The sequence below is a fragment of the Dermochelys coriacea genome, chromosome 5, assembly GCF_009764565.3.
Source record: "Dermochelys coriacea isolate rDerCor1 chromosome 5, rDerCor1.pri.v4, whole genome shotgun sequence".
Taxonomy (NCBI): Eukaryota; Metazoa; Chordata; order Testudines; family Dermochelyidae; genus Dermochelys; species Dermochelys coriacea.
The window spans coordinates 25788602-25794048 of NC_050072.1; the positions used below are offsets into that span (position 1 = coordinate 25788602).

General features: G+C 44.9%; 1 long non-coding RNA gene across 1 annotated transcript; it reads right to left on the minus strand.

Moving 5' to 3' along the window:
• Positions 1-2979: 2979 nt before the first annotated feature.
• Positions 2980-4813, minus strand: LOC122460345. The gene is made up of 2 exons (XR_006281600.1): positions 4674-4813; positions 2980-3159 (listed from the first exon to the last, which is right to left on the minus strand). It is a non-coding gene; the product is annotated as an uncharacterized LOC122460345 (long non-coding RNA).
• Between the last annotated feature and the right edge of the window lie 634 nt (positions 4814-5447).

Sequence of the window (5447 nt, forward strand, 5' to 3'; positions counted from 1 at the left end):
TACATCTTCCTACTGTATTTTCCACTGCATGCATCCGATAAAATGGGCTGTAGCTCACGAAAGCTTATGCCCAAATAAATGTATTAGTCTCTAAGGTGCCACAAGTACTCCTCATTCTTTTTAGTAGGGGAAAAATTAGCAAGGGGAAATAGTTTTTACTTTGTGTAATGACCCATCCACTCCCAGTCTCTATTCAAGCCTAATTTAATGGTGTCCAGTTTGCAAATTAATTCCAGTTCCGCAGTTTCTCGTTGGAGTCCATTTTTGAAGTTTTTTGTTGAAGAATTGCGACTTTTAGGTCTGTAATTGAGTGACCAGGGAGGTTAAAGTGTTCTCTGACCAGTTTTTGAATGTTATAATTCTGATTATTCTGATTATCACTACAAAAGTTTTTTTTTCTCCTGCTGATAATAGCCCATCTTAATTAATTAGTCTTGCTAGAGTTGGTTTGGCAACACCCATTTTTTCATTTTCTCTGTATGTGTACACACACACACACACACACACACACACACACACTCCTACTGTATTTTCCACTGCATGCATCGGATGAAGTGGGCTTTAGCCCACAAAAGCTTATGCCCAGATAAATTTGTTAGTCTCTAAGGTGCCACAAGTACTCCTCGTTCTTTTTGCTGATACAGACTAACATGGCTACCACTCTGAAACCTATAATCAGCTAGTTAGACTTGTAAGGAAACATCCCCTGGCTATGCCTCACTTCAGCCTCAGGAACAGCAAGCATTCTCTCTGTTACTTCATGTACTAACTAGTGAAAAAGAATGGAGATGATAAAAACAAATTAACCCCTTCACAATCTTCTTTTCCCCCACCCAGACCAACTACAAACACACCAGATCCAGTTGTGAAGTTCTTCGGTGGGAGTTTTGCTTGAGTAAAGACTCAGGGCCTTCCATTCTGCAGCTTGTAGGGGAGCACAGGAATGGAATCGGGGTCTGTCAATGCTTCCCCTTCTTTAAGCCTGTGTCAAAGCTCAGTGGGTTTTTCAGAGGCCCCACAAGAGAGAGAGCTGAGGTGAATCCACACTAAAAAACATGAGCCCTTCAGAATGAGAAAATTACTCACCTTGTGCAGTAATGATGGTCTTTGAGATGTGTGTCCCTACGGGTGCTCCACTTTATGTGTCTGTGTGCCCCTGCACCTCTAATCAGAAATGTTTGGTAGCAGTGTCCCGCTGAGCCCGCGCATGTGCTCTCCCTCCCTCATGGTCTGCCTCGAGGCTATTTAGCACTGCACGGGCGAACCCCACTCATTTCCTTCTCTACCGCAGAGCCCTATAGAGAACTGCGAAGTAGAGGGGAGGAGGGAGGGTGACTCCAGAGCAGTACCCACCACTGAAGGCTGGGACTTTGGAGCGGAGTCTTTTACTACATAGAGTACTGTGGAGTTGAAGATGGTGTCAGCAGCCAAATCTTCAGTGATCACAATATTCTGTGAAAGTATGGACAAAGGCCACAATCAGTGCTCTATAGATTGGGGAGATGGGGTATCCTTATGGAATGTGACTGAGGTAGGAACTGATCTCATGGAGTACGTATGGACGGGAGCAAGTTGCGCCCTTGCTAAGCGATGAATGCAACTAGAGACCCATTTGATAATCTTTGAGGAGATATCACAGAGCTTTTGGATCTTTCTGTCAATGAAAGGAAGAGTTTAGGGGATTTCCTGAAGTCCTTAGTCCTGTCCAAGTAGAATGCTCATGTCCTTCTAATATCTAGCATATGCACAATTGTCTCTCAGTTGTTACAATGTGGTTTTGGGGAAAAACAGGGAGATGGATCTGTTGATTCATATAGAAAGTGCAGAAAAAGTAAGGAGAAACTTGGGATATGGTCTTAGAGTTATTCTTTTATTTTTAAAAGACAAAGGCCGTGAATGATGGGTGTGCCATCAGAGCCGCTATTTCTCCTATGTGCCTAGCTGAGGTGATGGCAATTAGAAATGCTGTCGTCATGGATAGGTGTGAGAGAGAACAATTTGGCCTGGACTCGGAGGGAGGTTTAATCCAAGCCCTGAGAACTAGATTAAAGTTCCAGGCTGGAGCAGGTGGTGGGGGAAGAAAGTCCCAATGCCCTTAAAGAATCTACGTCTTAGTCGTTGAGCAAACTCCTAGTGGGAAGCCATTTTCGCCATGAGATGTACCTTAAGGGAGCTGACAGAGTTTAAAATGTAGTGCAAAAATCAGAGGGAGGAAAGATGAGGTTGGGTCTGTCCATTTGGAATGGTACAAATTTGGAGTCGTTTCCATTTTGTAGATAGCTATGTGGAGCGGTCAACTTGTGGTGCAACATGTGTTTCAGCTTTTCAGAGCATTCTGCTTTTAAGCCTTGGAACAAAGAAAGATCCAAGTGGCAGAGGACCCATGGGTTGGGGTGAAGGGTCAGCCCATTGTTTTGAGAGAGCAGCTGAGGAATGGGCGGACATCAGAGGAACAGGAGGGCATATTGCCATCTGCATCAGGTGAGGGAGCCAGACTTGTCATAGTCAAGAGGGGCTATCACAATAACTCTCGCTTTGTTTCATTGAATTTTCAACAGAACCTTGGACAGGGTAGGAAACTGGGCAAAGACATACAAGAGGGCCCTGTCCGCTGGGAAGATGAAGGCAACTGCCAGTTTCCCCAAGCCAGCCCTGGAGCAGTAATAAGGACCTTTCTTGTTCCGATAAGTAGCGAAGAGATCCATAGGCCGGGTTCCCCAAAGGGTGGCTATATCTTGAAGCACCTCTGAATTCAGTATACATTCATTGTCGTGAGAAAATTCCAACTGAGACTGTTGGTTATTCAAATGTGTATCCCTTGTAGACAGACAGCTGAGATGAGCACATGGGGATGGGTGCATCAATTCTAAAGTTTGAATGCTGTCTTGCAGAGGGAGGGAGATCTGGCAGCTCCTTGGCAGTTTATACAAAACATACAGGTCACATTAAGTCCATCATAATCTTTGCATGTTGTTTTTGATGAAAGGCAGAGTTTGTGCACAGACACTCCTGACAGCCCTTAGCCCCAAAAGAGTGATATGGAAGGTCATTTCTGTGGAAGGCCATTTGTCCTGAACCTTGTTGTTGTGTAGGTGAGCTCCCCAGCATATTCGGGAGATGTGTCCCAGGGTGATGAATGTGGGTAGTGAGAGGAGCACTCTCACTTGTACTACTTGCGTTACATTGATGACATCTTCATCACCTGGACCCATGGAAAAGAAGACCTTGAGGAATTCCACCATGATTTCAACAATTTCCATTCCACCATCAACCTCAGCCTGGACCAATCCACACAAGAGATCCACTTCCTGGACACTACGGTGCTAATACGTGATGGTCACATAAACACCACCCTATATCGGAAACCTTCTGACCACTATTCCTACCTACATGCCTCTAGCTTTCATCCAGATCATACCACATGATCCATTGTGTACAGCCAAGCTCTACAATATAACTGCATTTGCTCCAACCCCTCAGACAGAGACAAACACCTACAAGATCTCTATCATGCATTCCTACAACTACAATACCCACCTGCTGAAGTGAAGAAACAGATTGATAGAGCCAGAAGAGTACCCAGAAGTCACCTACTACAAGACAGGCCCAACAAAGAAAATAACAGAACGCCACTAGCCATCACCATTAGCTCCCAACTAAAACCTCTCCAAAGCATCATCAAGGATCTACAACCTATCCTGAAGGACGACCCATCACTCTCACAGATCTTGGGAGACAGGCCAGTCCTTGCTTACAGACAGCCCCCCAACCTGAAGCAAATACTCACCAGCAACCACACACCACACAACAAAACCACTAACCCAGGAACCTATCCTTGCAACAAAACCCGTTGCCAACTCTGTCCACATATCTATTCAGGGGATACCATCATAGGGCCTAATCACATCAGCCACACTATCAGAGGCTCGTTCACCTGCGCATCTACCAATGTGATATATGCCATCATGTGGCAGCAACGCCCCTCTGCCATGTACATGGGTCAAACTGGACAGTCTCTACGTAAAAGACTAAATGGACACAAATCAGACGTCAAGAATTATAACATTCAAAAACCAGTCAGAGAACACTTCAGTCTCTCCGGTCATTCGATTACAGACCTGAGGGTGGCTATCCTTCAAAAAAAACTTCAAAAACAGACTCCAACGAGAGACTGCTGAATTGGAATTAATTTGCAAACTGGATACAATTAACTTAGGCTTGAATAGAGACTGGGAATGGATGAGTCATTACACAAAGTAAAACTATTTCCCCATGTTTTTTCTCCCCCCCCCCCCACTGTTCCTCAGATGTTCTTGTTAACTGCTGGAAATGGCCTACCTTGCTTGTCACCATGAAAGGTTTTCCTCCTTTCCCCCCCCGCTGCTGGTGATGGCTCATCTTAAGTGATTACTCTCCTTACAGTGTGTATGATAAAACCCATTATTTCATGTTCTGTGTGTGTGTGTGTGTGTGTGTGTGTGTGTGTGTGTGTGTGTGTGTGTGTGTGTGTATATATATAAATCTCCCCACTGTATTTTCCACCAAATGCATCCGATGAAGTGAGCTGTAGCTCATGAAAGCTTATGTTCAAATAAATTTGTTAGTCTCTAAGGTGCCACAAGTCCTCCTTTTCTTTTTGCGAATACAGACTAACACGGCTGCTACTCTGAAACCTCACTTGTACTGCATCAGGTTGGTGCTGATAAAGTCCAGTCACTGTACCGGGGTTAGTATGCCACTACAATGAAGTGAACCTTGGAGACTACCCTGTGTGGAGCAGTCTGTACGTATAATGATCCTGCCCCAAAGGTAAGCAGTAGGAAATCTCTTGCACGATGGTTGTATTGAGATATGGAAGTAGGCACCCTGTAGGTTTAGGGCTAGAAATCAATCTCTTTGCTCTAGAGCTGGTCCTAACTGCTGTGAAATAAGGTAAGGTGACTTCTGAGTGGCATAACAGGTGTGTAGATGGCAGCTGATGCTGAAAGGTGGTATTGTTCAGGCCCCCGACCAGCTCATCCAAGTACTTATAAGAGGCAGTTTGAGAGGTCATGGACTGGGGTGTAGACTGTTCACACTTGAGAGCCCTGGGCCTCTTACACTGTGGCTCATAACAGCACAGAGATGGTGAGTATTGAGAAGATTGTGATCTGTGGTGTGGTTGAGAGGTCTTCTCTTCTGTTCCACAGTGTAGATTCCTAAGGAGTGTAGTGCGTCTGAGAATCCTTCAGGATGTGGAGAGAAAAATCCGTCTTCTCTGCAAAGAGTTTGGCCCTTCAAATTGGAAGTCTGTAGCTCTTTGGGCAATCTAGAGAAGTGTAGCGAACAAAAACAAAAAACGAAAAAAAACTACAACCCACCTCAGTACCACTGTCATGGAGACTGGGCAGGTAGCTGTAACAGCTACATCCAGTGGTATCTTTAGGACCGGTCTGGCATTTAACTGA